Source organism: Panthera leo, chromosome A1 (assembly GCF_018350215.1).
Source record: "Panthera leo isolate Ple1 chromosome A1, P.leo_Ple1_pat1.1, whole genome shotgun sequence".
Lineage (NCBI taxonomy): Eukaryota > Metazoa > Chordata > Mammalia > Carnivora > Felidae > Panthera > Panthera leo.
The window spans coordinates 229,827,323-229,851,765 of record NC_056679.1 but is presented as its reverse complement, the minus strand read 5'-3'; the positions used below and the strand labels follow the sequence as shown (position 1 = coordinate 229,851,765).

General features: G+C 40.3%; 1 protein-coding gene across 3 annotated transcripts in view; it reads right to left on the bottom strand.

Moving 5' to 3' along the window:
* CTNND2 (catenin delta 2) overlaps positions 1–24,443 on the bottom strand; it is a 925,778-nt gene that overhangs the window by 423,847 nt on the left and 477,488 nt on the right. The gene's annotated exons all lie outside the window — the stretch shown is intronic.

The following is a 24,443-nucleotide window of genomic DNA, read 5'->3' as shown; positions in this document are numbered from 1 at the left end:
CTAGGAAAGAAATAACCTCCTTTTCATTATAAAGAAGGCTCGATAAATTTATTCCTTCTTCTAGACATATCACATGAGCAGTTCCTTTCAGCTGATTATTAGTTCAAATTAAGTCATTTACAAATTGTAACACTTTGCCACCAATTGAATATACAGTCCCGATTCCTCGCTTTACAAATACATCTTATAAGACGACCTAGGGAGAAAGGGTTGTTCATATACACGATGTGCCAAAGACAATGTGCAGAGTTCATCTATGAAGGCGACATGGTTAATTTTGAATGATTTATTAAATATATAAATAAATTTAAAATGTCTACACGTGCATAACTCTTTCATTACACATGCAAATACTTTCTACATGCCCCTTTTTATATGTCAATGATTGGTAAGAAATCTAGATGCCAATTACAGACAGGTATCATTTTGAGAATGATTTTCTACACTTATTTCACTAAATCTTTTACTCTGATCCAGCAGCTTCTATGAATAGCTCATCAGTTGCACAACAGCAAGTGGATTTTAGACCTTTAATCTGTACCTTAGAGGGGGCTTCTGGATATATTTACAGAGGGAAAAGGAAAGGGAATTCTGGTATGAATCAGTGTTCAGAAAAGCTGCGATCGGTATACATGAACACAAGAATAGTATCTTAAGGGACATGTGACTGTTTCCTGGGCATCTTTCTCCCTGACCAATCCATTTTATCAAACTGGAAAACAGCTGCACAATGGTGAAAACCATACACACAACTGATACATGAAATGATAACTTTACAAATTCAATCCAAAGCAACTTTTTCTTATTTCAAAAAGGTATGTGCCATATAGTGGTAATATGTTATCTATAAAGTTCCACACTTAAAACAGAAAAGTAATCCTAAGGTCAATATTTTAAAAGTTGCATGCACTGGTTCAGTTAGTAGCATTTTATTTGATTGTTTTAATAAATTTAAGTGTATGTATGTATGTATGTATGTATTTATTTTTGAGAAGACAGAGAGAGAGGAGGGGCAGAGAGAGAGAGAGAGAGAGAGAGAGACAGACAGAATCTCAAGCAGGCTCTGCACTGACAGCATGGAGCCTGATGTGGGCCTGAACTCATGAACTGTGAGATCAGGACCTGAGCCAAAACCAAGAGTGAGAGGCTTAACCAACTGAGGTATCCAGGTGCCCCAGTAAGTGCGATTTTAAATAGGAATAAAAAAAATGCTTTCATAGTTGTAGTAAGTTGAATGGTGCCCCTCACCCCCAGGAGATATGTCCACATTAAATCTCTAGAAACTGTATATGACTACTAGTGGAAAAAGCGCTTTTGAAAAAATATTTTTTAACGCTTATTTATTTTTAAGAGAGAGAGAGAGACACACACACACAGAATGTGAGTGGGGGAGGGGTAGAGAGAGAGAGGGAGACACAGAATCTGAAGCAGGCTCCAGGCTCTGACTTGTCAGCACAGAGCCCGACGCCGGGCCCGAACTCACGAATCGTGAGATCATGACCTGAGCCGAAGTTGGACCCTTAACCAACTGAGCCACCCAGGCGCCTGGGAAAAAGTGTTTTAGTAGATGTTTAAATTAAGGGAGAGGTCTTCAGATGAGATCATCCCAAATCCCATTATAACTGTCCTTACAAGAGACACACAGAAGACAAGGTTATATGAAAAAGGATGAAGAGACTGGAATTAGGCATGTACAAGCCAAGGAATGCCTGGAGCCATCAGAGCCTAGAAGAAATAAGGAAGGATCCTCCTCCCGAGCCTTTATAGAGACCACAGCCCTGCTGACACCTTGATTTTGAACTTACAGTCTCCAAAGAGTTTGAGAGAATACATTTCTTTTGTTTTAAGCCACTCAGCTGTGGTCACTTGTTATGGCGGCCCCAGGAAACTGGTAACAATATTTTTCTTGTACAATAAAGATGGTCTCATGTTAACCCTCTAGGATTTACTACTATCTCTATGCTGCTATGTTTCTTTTGTCAGTATCACCCTTTACTAAGTGCTTACTGTATACCTTGGCTCCTCTGATTCCTGTCAACCACAATGGTCTTTTTGGGAGATGGCAAAAACGGGCTTATTTGGCGTTAGATAACTTGACCACATGGATCATAAGGAACTCAACAAGGATTTAAATTAATCCGCCAAACTCCAAAGCTCATATTTCTAACTCACAATAAAACGTTGTGGAGGGAAACACACACTCAAGGGGCTTCCCACCGGAAACAATACGAATAAGTCAACAGAAGTCATTGCATTCACCACTCCTCTGCTCGCAGGCGCAGCGAAGAGCGCACTTTATGCGCCCTTGCACATAGATGGCGCCACGTGAGAGGAAGGGACAAGTGCCACTTCCTGCCCCAAGCACAGAAGGCCAGGCACGAGATTTTCATGCTCTCTCTCTCTCCTAATCCCCCACTGAGATGGGTCCCTGAGTAGGAGGGAGGAAGATTGCTGCCAACCCAGAGAAGACACAGCACGAGTGAGAAATAAACCACTGTTGTGTGAAAACGCTGGAGCCGGAGGGGGGTTTGTTTCTGTTGAATAAATGTCACACTGAGTAATAGAGAAATGTGGCAGTGTTTGAGTTTGTAAGGTGTTTCTTGCTTCTCTATTTTACATTTCCGCCGTGGAGCGCTGGGAGAAAATGTCTTGGGTCACTCTACCACAAATAAGGTGGTGTGACAGCTTTTACTCATCCTGTGAGATGTATCTGCTCATGTACAATAACGGGTGATTTTATGTGTCAGACCACACATCAGAGTTTCCTATAATATTTACTTTTTGTTCATCTCTTTCAGAAGTGTTTCAATTTGATGATGCAACAGAAACAAGATGAGACATTTTTTCCCCTTACATTTGAAAGAATGCCGTTCGCAGTGAATATGAAACTATTCCTCTCAAAGCAGAGGAAGCTTCCTTTTCGCCAGATAAAGAGCATCAATCATTTAAAATCCTGATTCCTTTAGCACAGTTAAAATGCATTAAAAGTATGACTGATCACAGAAAATAGAAGTCCCAAGAGAGACCTGGTTTGGATTTTATTTCCATTAAGTGCTCACTTGACTCTCTGTTAGGGGATTCTATGCAATTGTATATCTTATATACTTGATTTCTTCTCCTAAAAGCTGCTTTTAGGTGGATGCTTTTTTAAAAAAGCAAACAAACTATTTATTCATCCGATAAACACAGATTATGCCTGTGTCTCACACATTCTTACTTCAAGTGTTTGGATATTATTCATGGTGAACTTTCTCCCAATTACAGCATTCAATTTAGTATAATATAAAAGTTATTTCTGAAACACTTGTAACTTCCATGCATGTTCAATTTTAGAAACTAAAGTTTGCTTTCACTACCAAAATGCTCTTTTTTCAAATAGAAGTAATCTGTAAAGAACTAAATTTAATAAAGATATAGATATAATTTAGATTAGCCAGTATGTATTTAAACATAAAACTATGTACAAGTTCCAGAACCCAATTATTGTGAGAAAAATACATATTTGTAACAAAGATGACCTAACATTTAACCTTTAAATGTATACAGAAATATGTCCATAAATCAGTAGTGCTAGGAAAGAGTTTAAAAACAATATATTAAAAGCACAACTCCTAATAGCTAACACTTACATACCTCTAGCTTTCTACCAGGCAATATTCTGGTTGATTTACAGTTAATTTCCAAGACAACAGTTTTGAGACAGGTACTATTTTCCCATTTTACAGATAATGAAACTGAGGTAAAAAGACGTTCAGGAACTTGCTGGTGGTCCCACATCCAGCAAGCAGTGGAGGGAGAATTACGACCCTGGGTCTCTTGCTTCTAGAGGCCACATTCTGAACTACCATTCTATTCGCACATTTAGCGGCATCAAAATTACACCCCTATGTGATAAAAGCAAAAACATAAACATAAAACCGGAAACTAAGTTGAAAAAACAAGCCATGTCCTGGGAGAAGATATTGGCAGCGCAGATAACTTACAAATATTAAAATGACTCCTACAAATCATTTTAAGATAAAGATGAAAAAGGTCAAACAAAAGCAAGGTCAGTATGTATACATATAGCTGATGCACAGTAGAAAAAAATCTAGAATGTATGGTTACTGACCATATTAAAAGATACTCAAGCCTATTAGCAATTGAAAGAATAAAAACCAAACACAGGCAATTCTTTACACTCCACAGGCTGTCAAACAATTAGACAGTCTGACAATATTATGTGCTGGACAGAAGATGGGAACAAGAACTCGCATACGTTGCACGTGAGAATAAACCAGTCACCTCGGTGAGCAATGAGGCAATACTTGGTCATGTCCTATATGCAGATGCCTAATCACTCAGTAAGTCTGCTTTTAGGTAGAACTTCCAGGGAAATCTGAGCACCTATGCCTGGAACACCTCTACAAGACTGTTCACGCCTAGAGGTCAGCAGTACCAAAACAATGGAAATAACCTAAGGGATCAGTAATAGGGAATGGACAAATGTAAATAATATGATTGCATACACAGAGAACGTATATATGGAATCAACACTACTCAGCAGTTAAAATAAATTAGCCAAATACACAATGAAGCAACCTAGGTAGTTCTCAAATGTAAAATATAGAGTGGGAAATGCAAATTTCACATATGTATTACATGATCCCAATTATGTGAATTTTAAAAACATTGATTAAATGATGTTGTGTATAAATACATATACATATATGTATACACACACGTATATACACAAAGGCTATTCTTTGGTTTAAGCTAGTTTTTCAACTATATGTCTGTCTATCTATTGAGTGAAATCATATAAACATAGATTAAAAAGATACACCGAATTTTTCTTTTTTTCTGATACACACAGAATGTGTGTAAGCAGGGAAGTGTCAAAGGGAGAGAGACAGAATTCCAAGCAGACCCCATGCTCAGCATGGAGCATGACACGGGGCTTGATCTCATGACTGTGAGCCGAAATCAAAAGTCAGTTCCTTAACCGACTGAGCCACCCAGGTGGCCTCATACACTGAATTTCTTGATGGTGGTAGCCTCTGAGGAACAGAGAAATGTCTGAGGTGGGTTAAAAGGGAATTTCTCTTTTATTCTTAATGTTTTATTTCATGAAAAATGAGGGAAAATCTTAACATTAACTTAGGAATGCCTTTGTTACTTGGACTAGGAAAACATCATGATTCTTACATCTAGAAACGTCTCCTTAAATGCTTAGATAAATCTTGGTGACCCAGTTCTACATAATATTCTCACTGTTGATACATCACTCGTAGTTGAAATTCAAATAATGCAAAAAAAATATGAAATATGTAAGTCCAAATAATAGAGGAAAAGAATGGTTTTAGAGATGTAATTACTATTTGTCTCTATTTTCTATGTGATAAAAATGACAGGATCACTTCGGCTATGTCTTGATATAAGCTTAAACATTTCAAGTAAGTAACCAATAACTTTCAAGTTCTGCAGGCATGATGTTGGGGAAAAACTAGTTGAAACCAAAGAATAACCTTTGAGCTCCTAGAGAAGTGATTTTCACCCTCATCATTTCCAGCATGATAGGATCCTTACCCACCTCCAGGCCACTTCTAATATATATAATATGAAAGTTCAGAGAGTTTGCTTAATGTCAGGAAAAGACACAAAGCAAGCCATTACTATAGCTACTCTGTCTGTCATGAAGCTGCACAAATATATTTCCTTATTTTCTTTTTCAGCTTTCTGATGCCCAGAGCATCAATCCCTACACTGTATCGTGTGATGCGTTATTGCTCACAATATGACTCAAAATGAAATAAAGGCAAGGAACTATGAGGGTTTTTTTTTCCCTTTTTTTCTTTTTGTTAGTTTGCTTTCAAGTTAAGCAATGTACCTAAAACATAAGCTAGAGAAACTGTTGTGAAATAAAGGTTTGCAGAACTGATGTTGGATCTTTGCCTACGGGAACAAAGGCCCTCATATTTATGATGTCAGTATGACCTAAAATTGTACTCTACCATAAAATACTTCTTAGTATATGGTCTTGCATGCAGCCACCTCACAAGAATGCATATTGGTTGCAAGATAAAATGACCTGGGTCAAAAGTCCCAAATATGTGCAAATGTGACATATTCACTAAAGATGGTGAGAAGCGGCAGCCCGTGGAGCTGAGAGGTAGGCAGCTGTTTAGTGCACTGTACCCAGACCATATTTGTTTGGATATGCGAGGAACCCTGCTCCCCCCAGAACTTCCTGTGGAGCTGTTTTTCCGTCCTTCTACTGCCTTGTGGTCTCTACGTGCATCTGCGATATATTCCCAAATGAGTGTCTTGATCTCTCTGCCATGCAACTGGCATGTTTCTTTCTTCCTTCGATCATACATCCTCTTCCCGCTCTACCTCTTCTCATTAGAAATATAATTGTACAGCTATCATAAAAATGTTCGCAGGGCTACACCACCTAGCTGGAGGACCGCAAAGCTCCCGAACCAGGGGGCCGTGTGTAGTGGCCAAGGGTGTGGACTCACAAGACAGACTCCATGAGACTGGAGCCCAGCTTCGCTGCTTTCAGTCTAGGACACTTTGGGCAAGTGACTTAAACTCTGTGGGCAGAAGCGCAGACATTTTGTGGGTGAAATAAATTAGTTTATATCAAGTGATGTATTTTCAGTGGATCGGCGCCTGGCACTACCTGAGCAAGGACGGAATTGCTTCAAAATGGTTTACATGGCCTGTAGGTTATGACTTACTCTATTTCATCCTTTGGAGCCTGGTGTGGTCTGTTGTGGGAGGGTTAAAATGGGGACAGACGTGGGGTCGTGAGAACAATGGACATTGAGAAAATACCCAGGCACGGTGGTGTCGTGCCTAGCCTGTTGGTGACAGCCAGTCCTGGAGAAAATGGAAACAAAGTCAGCACAAACCCGTAGTGAGTGCTCATGGTGGCTTCGGGCATACAGAACAGAGAGACGCAGTGCGGCTCACCAGGACGTTGCAGTCGCTAGAGGTGTGGGAAGCAAGCGTGCAAAGCTCAGAGAGTCATTGCACGAGAAGATGTGTTCAAGGCACTACTGCACATAGGACCGTAGGGCCTTTATCAAACCACTTAATCTCTCTAAACATCAGTTTCCCCATTTATAAAATGGAGATTTACTAGAATTTCCCAGAGGGATCTTTAGAAAACCAATGTATGTAAAACCCACAAAACAGTGGGGGAACACAGAAGGCATTATTTTTTTTTTTTTAAAAGTAAGCTCTCATTATCACATGCAGAACAGAAGGCTGAGAGAGCACAGCCAACTAATAGAATTGAAAGTTCCATAGGTCCACATATGCGATTCAAGTTGTCCACGCTGGGGGCCAATAAATACCATCTCACCAATACGTTACATATAGCCTTTGTAGAATTTACATTGTCCATCTTTTCTTTTTTTCTACACTAAAGCTGTGGAGAAAAAGAGGCAGTCTGTGATTTCCAAAGAAAGAGGACTCACTTTTAAGCTGTAAGTTTTCCCATCGGTCCAGCACAAAATGCCCCTGCTGGTAACCACTACTGTTCTTCCCGTAGTAAAAAACTTATTTTCAAAACCTTGGAAGAAAATAAATCAGACCCAAATTGCTATTATTAATTTCTTTTATTTTGAGGCAAGGGAAATTCATATTCCTAAATTAATCTGGATGGAGCTCTTGACTGACAAATTATCTAAGAAACTGATACCGCAAAATGGCTCCCATGCCGTAGCCTGGATACACACGGCTGCAATGTTTATCTCGGAGTACCACAACAATGTCAGGGTTGTGCGCTGGCCAGCCAGAGCTGAACAACAGGAAATGAACATGAATTCTGGTTTGTTTTAATTCCTTCAAAATACGGACTCCAGTTTCTAGCAACGACAAAGAATTAGCCCTTGGCTCAATACCTTAAAGGCACTATCTACACAAAGTCAAGGTCTTACCATGGGAAACACATATTTTCAAGTTTCTCTTCTTCAAATGCTTTTCTAGTTTTGCCATTGGTTGTAGTTATATTACAAGAGGCACATTGTGCATAAAATTCAATATCAGAAGGAGGAACAAATGGTAAATTATAAACTAGAAAATTCTCACGTTATAGCTCCCTTTGTAGTTTTCTGAGAGATTTCTCATGAACGAGCTGGGTATTTTTTTAAATGCTTATGCGAATGCATCAGAATTTTACAGTTGTTGAAGCAAAATTTCTGAATGCCAGCCACATTAGACAATAAAGTTATCATAATATTTTTGTCAGTGAGCACTCCATAAATCAGAATGTAGTAAATTGCAATTGCAGATGACCAGGGATACTGTTAATGAATTAATTCTGAGATCTTGTAATATTTTGAAATGCCTTCCAAACCACCAGAAACTGAGTGGTTTATGCCATTTCTGTGCTAAGTGTAGATTCCTGCATTATACATCATGATATTCATAATCTCCATTGGGGTCCCTTGCAACTCAGGGTTAGATCTTTGGTGAGCCTGACGGCTTCACTCATGAATATTGAGGGTGAATAGAGAGCTCACTGCGTTTTGCAGTCTGCTCATTCATAAGTGATTTCTCAGGCAGGAGAAGAGTAGTAGGTTTGTCTGCTGACAGAGGTGGTACCTATATGAAGGTTCTCAGATGTTCCAAGTATCAGTCTTTTGCAGTCATTCTGCCAGAATTATTCCTGTTGTTAGCATCTGCTCAGTGAAGGGAGCACTTTAACCTTGGAGACATCTCTGGACAAAAGGAGGGGTCAAGTTTATATTTTCCTAGCTTCTTGGGCTCATGTGTGAGATCGTGTTCAGGGGTGTCCCTCACTCTTCTGTTCCTCTGAAACTCCCTGCTTTGCTTTGCTTTCATCTGTTCTTGCTTCATAACTTTGTGTCTATTACAGATATGTCAAACCCTGAGTACTGAACTTGACTGAGAGTGAAATGATTTCATTAATATAAGTGAAGCTAACACTTCTTAGATATTTAATGGAAATTTATGCGAATAACCATTGCCTGTTTCACAGAAAAGTCTGAATCTTTTGTTTTTCTGTCTTTCAGTAGCAACAGATGATTTGTAAAAATAAATTTCAATTTCAGTGTCCTTATGGAGCAGAAATCATGTCATGTTCATGAACAACTCTCATGGCATTATAGGTCTTTACTTCCTTATGATCAGTAGTGGTTTTAAAAACCATATGAAGGTTCAGTTCAAATGTTTAATGGGTGCACAAATGTTGATAGTTCATTCATAAATGCCCCCAACTAGAAACGACCAAATGTTCTGCAACAGGTGAATGATTCAACACGCTAATACATCCACGCCAAAGGGAGGTATGTGGCAATAAAAAGAAATGGATTATTGATAATATGTCCCAAATGACGTTTTGGAGGGATCTTAAGGGAATTATGCTGAGTAAAAAAAGATAAATAACCTTCTTGAAATAACGAAATTATAGAACTGGAGGATAGATCAGCGGTTTCCAGGGCTTCCGGACGGAGGGTGAGTGTGTGTGTGACTATAAAGGGGTAACACGAGGCCTTATGGTGCTGAAGGCATCCTGCATGTCCTTGTGGTGGTGGTTACACAAAGCTACTTATCTGATAAGACTGAGCTGAACTACACACACACACACACACACACACACACACACACACACACACACAGACACAGGAGTGCATGTACAACTGGGGAAAGCCAGCGCCGACGTTGTACCAACGTCAGTTTCCTGGTTGTGATTCTGTACCACGTGGCGACACCACTGATGTTGCCATTGATGGGAACTGGGAGAAGTTATAGGATATGCCTGTGTGTATTTTATTTTGTAACTTCCCACTAATCTATAACCATTTCAAAATAAAAAGGTTAAAATATAGGAGTGCTTGGTGGCTCAGTTGGTTGAACGTCCGACTTTTAATTTTGGCTCAGGTCATGATCTCACACTCAGTGAGACTGAGTCTCACATCAGGCTCTACACGGACAGCACAGAGCCTGCTTGGGATTCTCTCTCTCCCTCTCTCTCTGCCCCTCCCCTGCAAGCATGCACTCTCTCTCTCTTTCAAAACAAATAGACTTAAAAAAAAAAGCTTAAAAAACAGTGGGGTATGGTTTGGTATGCCTTCTTTTCTTTCTCCCCTGAACTGTTTTCTCTATATGCAATATACTATTTAATTATTTCTATATAATTAAAGAACAATTAAAAAGGCATTGAGAAGAGTGGAGTAAAGACAAAGGAAGGAAGGAACAAAGAGAGAGGGAAGAAATAAAAAAAGAAACCACTGCTAACTTCTGATTATCTTTTTTGTTCTTTATTCAGTAGAACTCAAGTGACTCTGCCCTGGGCTCTCTTCTCCTTTGTTCTGTGAATGAAGGCATTATCCCTGGAGCATAATATACCAATCATACTGCCCACTGTCATTCAGATGCAAGGACTAGTGCTGCTTCCAAATGAAAATTCATCCATTATATCTAAGCTCCCTGCTCATCAGGCCCCTGTATTAACTTCCATTGCCATATGTTTTTGGGGAAAATTAAAAATGGTATTTTGGCTTACAGTCCTAGAGCAAAATACAAGTCTTAATGCATTCTAGGTGAGTCCAAGAGACCTCACATGATACAATTCATTGGCTCTCTGGAAGCATATTTATTCAAGTTAGGCTCACACCTGGCAGACGCACTCCCGCTCCTCCCGCCAAGTCACAGGGGAGCCACCCTGGTGCCAATCTGCTTCCACAACCCCCTACCCACTATCCCGACTCCTGGAAATTGGTTTCCTTGGTTACATCTGTCTGTGGCTTTCCGTATTTATTGTGGTGGGGAAAAATTCACACATTAAAAATTGCCTCCTTTCCAGCCAGCCCTTAATATCTGGTGTTTGAAACTGAAAAGCTGGATCAGCCTTTCCATCGTCTCCCTATCTTACCATCGCAGGGTGCCTTTATTTGTCTCGAGTCCTCTTTTGAAGAAAGAATGAGGATTTGAATGTGAGATCTCACTAAACAATTGTACTGCCTGCCAGATGTATAAAACCATTTTAAAATCCATGAATTGAAATATCTATTAATATTCTTAAGATATGAAAGCTTATCTTTCCCAGAATCATTGTTTGGGATCCTTAGCATCTACCCATCATTTCTGCACTGGAATTGTGCCTTGAAAACCACTCCCTGCCATTGCCTTGTTGGATCTTTTTGTGCTCTCTTCCCTGGTGCTATAAAGAGCTCAGTGACTGAAGGGTAGATGTTAACTTCCCGTCCACAAGGTTCTCTCCTTGATCAAACTTTGGCTAGGCTCCTGCGAGCTTTTTTTTGACGAGGCCCAATCTTGGGCTCTCATGACCTTCCTGGCAGAGTCTAGTTCTAACAAGGATCCTTCTGAGCCAGGATAGCTAGAATCCCCCCCACTTGATGTCTGAGGACCCTGCATATCTCATTGGTTCTTCATCCTCTGATGATGTCTGCTCACCTGCCCTGTCTTTAGCATGAATCTTGGTAGGTCAGTTTAGCCAGAATCCCACCACCCCTCCTTACTCCTTTTTTTTTTTTTATTTATTTAATTTGAGAGAGAGAGAGAGGGAGAGAGAGGCAGAAAGAGAATCTCAAGCAGGTTCTGTGCTGTCAGGGCAGAGGCTGACGCCGGGCTTGATCTCATGAACATGAGATCATGATCTGAGCTGAAATCAAGAGTCAGATGCTCAATCCACTGAGCCACCTAGGTGCACCCCCCATCCTTACTCTTGATGGTTCCTCTGAGTAACTTCCTATCCATTGACCCCCACCCTGGTCCTTGGCTTTAAATTCCCGTTTTTCCTTGTAATATTTAGAGTTGGGCCCAATCTTTCTCCCTCACTGAAAAACCCCACTGTATTCAAGCCCCACCCTTGAATAAAGCCTGCCACACCGTTCTTTTTAGTTCCCACCACCAATGCCCCACAGCCCGAGGGGAACATGCAAAGTCGCATCCTTCTGGAACCTCAGTCTCCTCCTGGGTACTGAGATAATACTACCAGGGTGGGCTCCATGGGCTAGAAACCTTGCAGTTGTCTCAAATTACAACTGTGTCACACTCAGAGGGCCCCCCATCTTTGAACTTGTGTTTTGCAAGTGGAATCCAACAAGACGGTGGAGCATAGGCATGAGGATGTGGATATGCACAATGTATGTGTAATTCTGTTCTGTCCTGCCTCATTCACAGAATGCGTGCAGTGCCCTGTTGGAGCCATGATGTGTTGTGGGAGCTGAGCAAGACTCAAGGCGAGTACCAGGTAAACATGTTATGTTTATGACTGAGTAAGCAGGAGTGCTTGCTGACTGCCCCCAAAAGGCCATGCTTACCCTCTGAACCAGAACTTGCTTTGAAAGAAGAAGGCAATGATGTTCTAAGAACCACGAGCAATCAAGACACCCTATCATATTCTTTCTTACTCATGTTACTCTCCTGTGTCTGCCAACTACTTATGATGAACATGATGACCTAGAAGGAAAGGAAAAGATATGACAATCCACTGTTCTATTTCCTTTTTTTTTTTAATGTTATTTATTTATTTTGAGAGAGAGAGAGAGCAAGCATGTCGGGGGGGGGGGATGGGCAGAGAGAGAGGGAGAGATAGAGAGAGAATCCCGAGCAGGCTCTGCATTATCAGCTCAGAGCCCGACATGGGGCTCGATCTCACGAACTGATCATGACTTGAGCTGAAATCAAGTGTTGGATGCTTAATGGCTGAACCACCCAGGTGCCCCCAGTCCTATTTCCATTCAGTCCTTCCTTACTCTTTAGTAAGAGAATGTTGGTAGAATATGTGCATATTGAGAAGTGAAATAAAAATGGTTGAGGTAAATTGCACAGTGTTTCCTCTGATCTTCCAAGAACAAAATATGTATGCATGTATGGGCTATGAAATATGAATTGTATCATTTCAGTAATTTAACATATAAATTAAGCGCGCCTATATTTGCATTTAAATCTGGCAAGCACAATACAAAGATAAATGGTAAAATTCATGCTAATAGTTTAAAATTTTAATTTCTTTATTTAGAAGAACATTAAATAGTAAATACAAAAACATCATGACGAGAGAGAGAGAGAGAGAGAGAGAGAGAGCACGCTCGTGAGTGTATGTGTTAGGAAAAAGCTTTAGTATCTTTTTAGTAACTTTAATGGCATTCCACTCCCTGGTTTTTAAACAACAAACTCCATATTTTAATTTTGAACTTGAGTGTTGCAGATTATATAACCGGCTCTAAACATGAGTTACCACAAATTGAGATTGTGGAGATTAAATGAAAATAGACATTAAGGTCCTAGGCACAGAGTATCAACCAATCCTTTCCTGTCTCTCCTCCAATTCACTCCACCCAACTGCTTCTCTCCTCTGCCTGCAGTCTTTTCTTCTTCCTATCAATTACCCACTATGTCACTAAAGTCAACATCCTAAAGCAGAAAGCTGATCATGGAAACCAGTAGTTCAAAAGCTTTCAGTGGTTTCCCACTGCCTGTGAGATCACACCCAGGTTCCTCTCCAGAATCTTCTTGGTCTATAAGGACCTCCTTAACCCACTTTGAGGACCCAGCCTCAGCCACCCGCTTTAGATGTCCCGGCTGATTGAGGCTCTGCATCATCTGAGAGCCCAGAGCAGCCTTATCACTTGTCAAAACACACCACAATGACTTGTCTTTAATACTTTGCTAGATGATGACCTCTTTGAGGACAAGAAACCAAACAGTATTCATCTCTGTATTCCTCAGTATAAAGCTCTTTGCCTGGTATTCACTACACATTTGTTCATGAATGAAGATCAGCACAGTTAGTACAAGTCAGGACCTTCAACTTCATATTCGGAGTGTCCTCTTGTTTCATTGAATTTTCTCTTTTTCAGAGTTGCATCGTGACGAAAAGGGACTACACTCTTTTACTATACTTCTATCATAAAACATCAGTGGAGTAAGTCAGTCACCCACTGAGTGAGTGTTTTGATTTGTACAACCCCAATTGGAATAAGAACGTTCACTAATCTGCTGCTAAGCTATCAGTTACCCTATAGATGAAATGATCAAAGCACATATGTTTTCATGGTGCACCATGACAAATCTTTTTATAAAAACAACGGAGCTTTATGTTTTTATACACCAAAATTTAGAAATTACCATTTTTTTTCCCTTAAGCTCAGTATATATCTTGATTCAAGAGAAGTCCAGAGCGGGCAAGATTATTTCTCTGTGGGGGTAAGAGTGAGGGCGATGTTGACATCCCTATGGAAAATCTATCCTTTTCAAGTAGCACTACATCTTAGGCCACTATATAATAATCTCTTTTTTTTAATTGTTAAATTCTGTTCATCCTATAGATTTGAACAAACTAATTTTCCTCTTCTTAATTAATCCCATTATCATATTTCACTCACTCAAGCTTCCTATGAAATGAAACACTGTTTTCACTTATAAATGTTCTATGATGTGCTCCTAGTGATTTCTAATTGGGACAATTATACACAGATAAATCAGAACTCATCAGGGGCAGTTGTCATTAGCATGTCCCTGTTCGACTTCTGATGCCTACATGTTGGTTTAAGGCAATAGGGCATATGAAGACTCCAGAGGGAGCCTTGATGAAGAAGCTCAGGAAATTCACAGGCAGTGAGGACATCCTTCATTTTTAATTTGTTGGTTTAATCTGGCTAGAGAGGAACTGACAAAATCTTCATCACCTAATGTGCTTAATGGTCTAAATGAAATCAGTTGGTGGTGTTGGTTTAGTCCTTATTGGACCCATTTCTAAGTCATACAAGCCCCTGATGAATTACTCTAATGAGCCTTTCTCATAGGAAACACAGAAACTAGACCTTGACATTTTGTATGGATTCCAAGAGCATTACAGAAGTGAAATGATAGGAATCCAGAAAATGGGTTATCACCCCCTTCAAAGTGCAGGTCATTATCAGCATAGGGGAAAATGATACCCTAACAGGACTAAAGATTCTCTCCACTTACCCCCGCTATCCAGAATGAAATAACCAGAGAAACGAATGTAATTTTTGTTTTCTTTTATTTGTAGTTTCTTTTATTTATAGTAGTTTTGTTTTCTTTTATTTGTAGTTGGTATTTTCACTACTGGAATGTAAAGTGACTTTTTTTTCTATTATGAGTTAATATAAGAAAATACAAAAAGAAGTAAAATGTTGGAACACAGTATAAAATATAATAAACTGATTCTGCTAGAGTCAGGGAAGACATATTCTCCTGTTTTATCGTATAAATAGTTAAAAAATAATAGTATAATGTAAGTAAGGGTGGTTTAATTTTTTTTTCAAACAGGCTGAAAGTCAAAACGAGAATACAAATCACACTCCCTTTCTTCTTTTTTGACCCTCAAAATATAAGAAAATACCAACAAATCAAATTCCCTCAAAATTAGAATTGTATGTAATTAATGCACTATCCTGAGAAATGACTTGATTGTTGCCTAAAATGTCGCTTTACCCAGAGTCACTGGACAAACACACACACCTCCCACGCCCCATCACCACTGACAGTACCAATCTTCTTTTTGTCCTAATTTGGAAGTTAAGACAGTATTTTGTGTCAGAGAGTAGACAACAGAAATGCCAGTATTTTACCTTACGGATAACATAGGAAAATGTGAATTTTAGAATGAAATCCTGGCGTTTGCAACGACATGGATGGAGCTAGAGAATATTACGCTAAGTGAAATAAGTCAGTCAGAGAAAGACAAGTGATGTATGATTTCACTCAGATGTGGAATTTAAGAAACAAAACAAACAAGCCAAGGGGAACAAATTTTTAGAGACAAATCAAGAAACAGACTCTTAATTACAGAGGACAAATTGATGGTTACCAGTGGGGAGGTGGGGGAGGGGTTGACATAAACAGGTGATGGGAATGAAGGCGGGTATTTGTCTGGATGAGCACTGGGTGAAGTATGGAAGTCCCGAATCACTAACTTATATGCCTGAAACTAATCTAGCACCGTATGTTAACGAACTGAAATTTAAATTAAAAAATTAAAAAATTAAATGAGAAAAATAAAATAGAAGAGAATAAAATAGAAGAGCATAGGATAAAATGAAATTAGATGAGATGAGATGAGATAAGATAAGATAAGATAAGATAAGATAAGATAAAATAAAATAAAATAAAATAAAATAAAATAAAATAAAAGCAAGCATAGGGGTCATACTTTTTTCTCCTTGTCAGAGATTCAGTGAAGAACTCTATTTTGTCATGTTATCACATCTGGTCTGTAGTTGGCTGGGATTGAGCAGTCTGACGTGCCAGTGTCCTTGACAGGTATCGTCACTACTTGAAAAAATAATGATACAAATACACTACCTATTGAGGATTGGTCAGTAGAAACGCCTTTAGATAACATGAAATAGTATTAGCAGTTTTTCTTCCCAGAGGTTCTGGCATTTAGGAGAGGATTTTTATGGCGTTTCTTCTTTTCTTAAGCCCTCTTTCATTGGAAGGTGCTGTGATGCTCGCCTCCTCCAAGTCTGTGCTTTGCAAGCGGAGGTTAAAAACGACAAAGAGCTCCTGGAAGGGAACTCACCTAAAACCACTGTAAATCCACAGCGAGGGCGAGCCCCTAGCTCTGGGACTGATACCCTGCAATGCGGCTGCTAGTCCTCATTAAACAAGCCTAGCAAGTTAAACTAGATAGACTTATGTCAGGAATGCACGTGATAGATCACAGTTAGCCACAAATTCCCACCACTTCATTCACTGAGAAGGGAGGTCTCTTTCCATCCCTTCCCTTGATTCTGGACTCGCCATGACCTGCTTAGATCATTAAAATGCAGCAAAAGTGATGCTCTGTGACTTTGAAACTTCTCGAGGCTGGGTCTTAAGACCTCTCCATTCCTGCATGATAGAATATTCCTTCTGGAGGCCAGCCTCTGTATAAGAAGTTTGACTACTTGGTCACAACCCTGCTATGTGGAAGCCAAAGCTAGTCACGTGCAGAGAATGGGGGCCACACGGGGGAGCACGGAGGTGCCAGACACAGGGGTGAAGACTTCTTGAACCTTCCTTCTGAGCCTAGCTGGTAGAGGGGATAACCCCTGCACACAATGAAGAACCACATGAACCCTGCCTCCATTTTTGATCTGTAGCAAGTAAAATGGTACTTAATGTTAAAGCCACTGAGCGTTAGGCTGGTTTGAGAAAGGTTCTGGATAACCCAAACAATGCTCATAGCACAGAAAACTCCTTGGCAGTCGACGGTAGTAAAGGAAATGAATCTAATGATTAACTCTTAAATTTACAAGGCATAATGTATTTCTGCATTTTGTTTTGAACACAGAGATACTTAAACACAAGGTTAAACATTTAACTACTTGCTTTGTTGTATCCTGAGGGAATTAATCTTCTATTTTATTGAATTCTTCAATGAATTAAAGTGAATACACACCAGCTTTACTCCAACCAATGAGTTTCTGGAGTTGAGATTTAAAAAGAAGTAAAATGTTTAGGGCCTGTTACCTTCAGGAAAAAAAGTACAGTTTGCAATGGAAATGACATATAAAACTATGAATTAATAGTAGGTAACAAAGAAAGTATGGCAAGTTAGCATAAACTGGGCATATGATAGCACAGACTTTGTAAAAAAAAAATGAAGTGAACTTCACCAAGGAAGATACCTGGGTGGAAACGTGGTATGACGTTGATCTTGCAAGAAATGATAGGAGAAAACTGAATGGGAGTATGGAGGAGAATCCCATGGGCATACTGACATGACAGGTTTCTAATAGGTGCTAAAGATGAAAGAAAAATAAAAATCAATAACTTATTTAAGTCAGTTAAACATTTCTAGACAATACTATAGCTAAGCTCCGCAGAATGTAATTCAGCCTGAGAAATAATTCTTCCCTTGCTGTGGAGGTGGTGAAATGGAGGGATGTGGGTGGGGAGTGCAATTTAAGCGGAACCGTGATATTTGGGATCTATCCCCAGGAGACAGCATGAGAGAATAAGCTAAATAAAATGATAGGCAAACAACAACAACAACAAAAACCCCTAAGCCAGAAACCAATCAACAAACAAACAAAGAAATCAGCAATTACTGCAGGGGCACCTTGCTCTGGACTTATTACTGTAATTGTGTGCATATGTGTGTGTTTTGCAACAGCGGATATCTTGATATCTTTGGTGACTCTGAAAGAAGGGGGTTGACATCAGTCATGTCATGAAATTTTATGGGGAAGAAACTGCTACAAAACAAATGGAAAGTGTGCATTTTTTCCACATCAGGTTTTCCATGGGAGTTTTATTTTAAGACTATGTTAAAATTAACTACAGTAAAACAACAAAAAAATGCTCAATATCATTGCTCATCAGGGAAATGCAAATTAAAACCAAAATGAGACACTGCTTCATAGCCACTTGAATGGCTATTTTAAAAATAATGACACTACCCAATATCAGCAAGGCTGTGAAGCAACAGAAACCCCGATATGTTGTTGTAGAAGTGTCAAATTGTACAACCACGATGAGGAAAGGTCAGACAGCTTCTTACAAAACAAAACGTACACCTACTCAATGATCCAGTGAATTTAATCCTAGGTATCTTTCCCACAAATACAAAACATACACATGCTAAAACACTTGTACAAGAATGTTCTCAGCCGCTTACTTTATAATAGCCCCAAATGCGCACCAATGGAATGGGTTTGTAATCTGTGTTGTAATCGTGCTACGCAGTGAATAAAAAAGCACGGTTTGTGTCATCAGTGTGATGAATTCAAAAGCTTCTTGTTCAATGAAAAAAGACAGCAAATAACACATACTCTTGGTTCCATTTCATATGGAATTCTCAAGCAGGCAAAACCAGTTTATGGTAGGAAATGGTGGTGGTTGCCTGTCAGAGAATGGGATTGAAGTTTGCTGGGAAGGGTAATGGCTTAGCTTACTGGGGCGACTGGAAATGCATATATGTCGATGGAGGTTTGTGTTACTTCCTTTTGTTCATTTACTAAAGCTAGTTGAATGGTGCACTTAAGATTTGTGCATTTCCTGGTACATAAGCTGCACTTCAAAGAGAAAAACAGGAACTGGAATTAAATACTAGACTCTAGTTATTGATACGCACGCTGAAGTATTTGGGAGCGTGGTGTAAGTTTGCGATTTTTCTTTGAAATGCACCAACAAATAACATTAGTTACGTAACAAACAGTATTTGTTATATAACAAATCGCATTCGACTGGATGACACATAGATGAATACATATGTGATTAATCAAGTATATTAAACTGTTAGTGGTAGGAGGCAGGTGGTGGGCATATGGGTAGTCACTGTAAAATTCTTTCAACTTTTCTCCTTTTTTTTTTTTCATCATTAAATGCTAGAAAAGAATTACCCAGAACATTAGCAATTGGGAAAAGAATGCATTTCGTATTCCTCGCTCAGAATTGTCGTCTATACACGCAGAAGGAAAAAGCACATTCTCCCAAATAAGGAGAGTATATAACCCACTCTAACTGGACACCTGTATAGAAAATACAGCATGTTCAAGTGCAACATATACACAATCAATAAATGGCAACATGCTTGAGATTGCCTTTATCCAATTCTAATCTAAAATCAAATATTTATTTTGCTGCAGAAATATCTGAGCTTTTCAGTGCCATGGGAAGAAGGTCTATTTTGGTTGATCTTCTATTTAGGTGTTGGCAAAGTTTTTTCAAGCACCTGGAAAGGGCAGCCGTTTTAGACTCTGTGGGCAATAAGGTCTCTCTGGCAGTTACTTGCCTGTGGTATAGTGCAGGAGCAGTTGTACACAACACCTAAACCAGGAGGCCTGGCTAGGTTCCCATAAAACTTTATTTACAAAAACAGGTAGCGGGCCGGATTTGGCCCTCAGGATATAGTTTGCCAACTCCTGATCTATTTGAAGAATCACCATAATTGAATTTGTGGGCAACCCCACACCACAGATTTTACAGTATTTAGAGTGTGAACATTAGTTTCAGATCAGCTAGTAGGTCAACCTTATTTTTTCAAGTCTTGTAATTCAAATATCTTCAGGGACAGTTCTATAAGCTGAAAAGGTTTTTACAGGACTTAAAAAATTTTTAATGTATTTATTTTTGAGAGAGAGAGAGAGATTGAGAGAGAGAAAGGGTGAATGGGGAGGGGCAGAGAGGGAGGGAGACACAGAATCTGAAGGAGGCTCCAGGCTCCGAGCTGTCAGCACAGAGCCCAACGCAGGGCTTGAACCCACAAACTGCGAGGTCATGACCTGAGCCGAAGTTGGACACTTAACTGATGAGCCACCCAGGTGCCCCTACGGGGCCTTTTTTTGATCCAGGATTGCTGTGGAGAGTAGATCTTGTTCTCAAAATTCACTGGGAGTGAAATGTTCACATTTCCTGGCTCCCTGAGTGCTTACTACAGGGGAGTTTGGTATCCCTGCATAATGATTGGGGATGAAATAGCAGTTATGAGTGTAACTAGAAGGAGTGTTGAGAGAATTGGGGTAGGAGAAAGCAGACTGCAGGATAAAGGTAAATGCCTTTACCTGCCTAAGGGCAGATCCAAGCAGGAGAGAAAAGACTCGCTCGCTCTTTCCTGAGCTCCAAGTGGGTGCCGGCGAGGTAGGAGGGCCAACCACTTCTGATACATACTTCCTGCCCTCCAGGAACTTACAGTGCTGGTGATTTTGTAGTCATGGGACCAACAAGCAACAGGTGAACGGGAGAAAAATTCACTCATTATGAAGACCCCTCTGTAAGTAGAGCTATCGGGGTTGAATTTTATTCCCAGAGACAGAGGAAGCTCATCATCCCTGGAAGTAATCAAGAAAAAGCAAATAACCTCCAGTCAGGCATGTTTATTAGAGCAACGCCTCAACCAGAAGGAGCAAACCCAGAATCTGGTGTAAAATGTCACAATTCACAAACACAGTTTGTTACTGGGAGAGAGAAAATATCAGATTATACAGATGATACTTAGTAACAGGGCCTTGTGACTCATTAGGCACAACATTTTAAAATATTTTTACTTATATCTACTTTTTCTTTTTTTAAATTTTTTAACACTTATTTATTTTAGAAAGAGGGAGACAGAGTGTGAGCAGGGGAGGGGCAGAGAGAGAGGGAGACCCAGAATCTGAGGCAGGCTCCAGGCTCTGAGCTGTCAGCACAGAGCCCGATGTGGGGCTCGAACTCATGAACCGCGAGATCACGACCTGAGCTAAAGTCGGATGGCTAACTGACTGAGCCACACCCAGGTGCCCCATCTACTTTTTCTTTATCTAGAATTCAGCAGACTGCAATGGTCAGCCTGTCGCCAAAAGTGTTCATTCAATTTTCCTTAGGTTAGATTAGTTTATAAAAAGGAATGAAACATTTGTAAACCATCTGTCTCTTTACCTCAGATCAAAGGTTAAAATGTAAGCTATTTTATTTAGAAAATGGAATTTGGGGCGCCTGGGTGGCTCAGTCGGTTAAGCGGCCGACTTCGGCTCACTCAGGTCATGATCTCGCGGTCTGTGAGTTCGAGCCCCGCGTCGGGCTCTGTGCTGACAGCTCAGAGCCTGGAGCCTGTTTCAGATTCTGTATCTCCCTCTCTCTGACCCTCCCCCATTCATGCTTTGTCTCTCTCTGTCTCAAAAATAAATAAACGTTAAAAAAAAAATTAAAAAAAAAAAAGAAAATGGAATTTAGCAAAATCTCACCAATTATTTTTGTGGACACTTTCCAAATGACACAAATGACACAGATTGCTTTTAAGCTCTTTTAGTATCCTGGTGTCAAGTCCCTTAAACATTGAACGATAAAAGCAATAGAAGTTAAGTAACTATAACGCCTCAATTAATTGACATAACATTTTATTTTACTTCATTAGTCATGCCTTCAAATGTCAACCCACAGATGGAAATGGTGGATATCTAGAAATATGGGCTAGCAACTACATCCCACCTGAGCCATATATCTTCCTTATATCTTGAAACAAACCCATCACTTTGTAAGAAACGTTCTGGAGTACCAACTGGAAACACCGAAGCACTCCAGAAACCCAACGATGCACTTGCCAGTGTGTGAAAGAGCAAAATTTACTCAACTGTTATGTATTTGAGCCATTCTAAGACTGAGCCAATTAAACTGCTTCCTTCTGTTTGTTTTATTGAACTCTGAGTTTCAGGAGACCTGTGTACACATGACAGCAATTCTCATTTTCTGTGGAAGAAATCAAGCGGACTCAACAGATGCATGATCATCTGGCCCCATCTCAACGTACCCAATCCGCACCCACCACTGTGCGAGGCACTGGGAGAGGAGTGGACAGCCAGCGGTCCTGCCCTCAAGGTGCACTGGATTCAGTGGTGAGGACAGGCTTGCGGTGGGCACCCGGTCTAAGACATGGGGCATCAGAAGCACAGAATTGGGCACCATTGCATGTGAAGGAGGAAACCATGGAAATACCAAAGGAGAGGTGGTGTGGGAGCCACAGTGCACGGGCTGAGGAGGATCTCTGATAAACAAATAGAGGGAGGGTGATCATGGCTGGGTTGGGTGCAGTGTGGGAAGAGAGAGACTGACAGTAAATAAAGACATGAGTGCGAACCCAAAGGGTGGTTATGGAGCAAAGGCAATATCCTGTTAAGTCAGGAGCAAAGGAGGTACCTTCGAGAAGGAAAAGAGGGGGTGTAGTAGGAGATGGTCCCGGGTGATAAGCTGGAGCCAGTTTGTGAATGACCCCAAGGGCTAATATTTGGCTTTTTTTTTTTTCTGGAAAAACTTGGGCGCCATTGGAGGTTTCTGAGTAATAGGATGGCCTGATTAAAGAAGATGGTGGGAAGAATGTCCCACAAACACCTTCACACAGGTATGTCAGGCTTAGCCTTGTCAGAGGTACCAGATCTCCAACACAGCACCTGTGAGGCTCCCTGCAGGTTCAGTACAGGCTCTTCTGCAGTGTCTCAATCCCACGATCTCAGGGTGTGCGTGTGTGTGCCGTGTGTGTGACAACACGGGGAAGACCCCATAGTCCCGCCATAACTGATGCAAATGAGGAACATTAAGAGGATCTCAAAGGCACACAAAAATAGCCAGCTGCCTACAGGTAGACTGTAGGGAATATGCACAACTGGGAGAATGGAGTCTTCATCTTCAGAGATGGTTCTCTTGGTCTGGTAAAGGCAATCACATCGAGAATATACCACTACAACAATAGTTGTAATTATATTTTTGTTTTCATTTCATTCATTCATTCATTCAGTCAATAAAATGTATGAATGTCCACAACATACCAGGTACTCTTTTGGAGACTGGCTATTCAGGGGGGAACATACAAGGAGGCGTCAGTGGGAATACAAAATCGACATGGGTGGATAGGGTGTGCCGCCTGGGAAAGGTTCCAGGAGGAGTTAGGGAGTTTCCAAGTTCTCATATATGAACCTACACATGGTGTTGAGAAAAACATGTGGTCTTATGTTAAAAATGTGTACCTAATTTCACAATCACACTTGATAAAGGATTCTCAGTTATATGGTTGAAAGAATGTAAGAAGGAAACTTCCAAGAATGAACACAATAGTTAATCTTAGTGATCTATAGTTTGCAAAGGGAGAATGTTTGGATAGTCTCACATACAAGATGAATGATTTCTTTGCATTATCATGACGTCCTTCCTACACAGCCCAGTTGAGATCTGATGATCTAATCAATGTCTAGTAAAACATGATTTAGTTCTTTCCAAAAGACATGCTTCAATTTTAACTGGATAAGAGATACGGCACATGGTCCTGCTTAAGGGATATGGCTCTTTTATGAAAGTCTAATCGACATGTAATTCTTCTCTTTATTCTTTATTCCTTTCCCCAGAGGAAATGAACCTAGCTGCTGAAAAGTGATTACACCTAAAAGTTACACATGGCCAATGACTTAGAAGAGCTTCAAGTGGAATATCTAGTGTTGATTTTGAGATGTTCATCACACCACCATGATCAGCATGTCTCTACAGCTAGCGGCGGACAGGCCTTTTCCACACACGGAACTGACCTGGCGGGAAAAGCAATGGGCTCCGTATTAGGTCTCAATGCCTGCGCCAGCCAAGTCCGAGAAGCAAGGCACAGAGTCTTCAGGTTTCTGTGAGCGGCCCCATATTTTCTTGCTGTGGAACCTCCAAGTGAAGCCCTACAATGTTGATCCTGGTCACCGTTCAGTAGACTTCAACGGGTATCAAATCACTGCACAGAGGACTGACCCCTTGGGGATGGCGGTGGTAGGGTCTCCATAGACTATGATAGCTGCAAAGAGGGTCTTCTGTCCGTGAGTTAGCCAGAAGCTCTGTGGCACCCTCACTAGCCAAAAAGAAATCAAATACTCGTTCTCTTTTATTTCTTTAAGCTCTTGTTAGTAGGCTCCATGGGAGAAGAGGGGATAAATGAAAGTGAATAACTTCCCATGAATAGTTTGACTTCTAGTCCAAACTGGGACAGTTTTTTTGAGAGGGAAAAT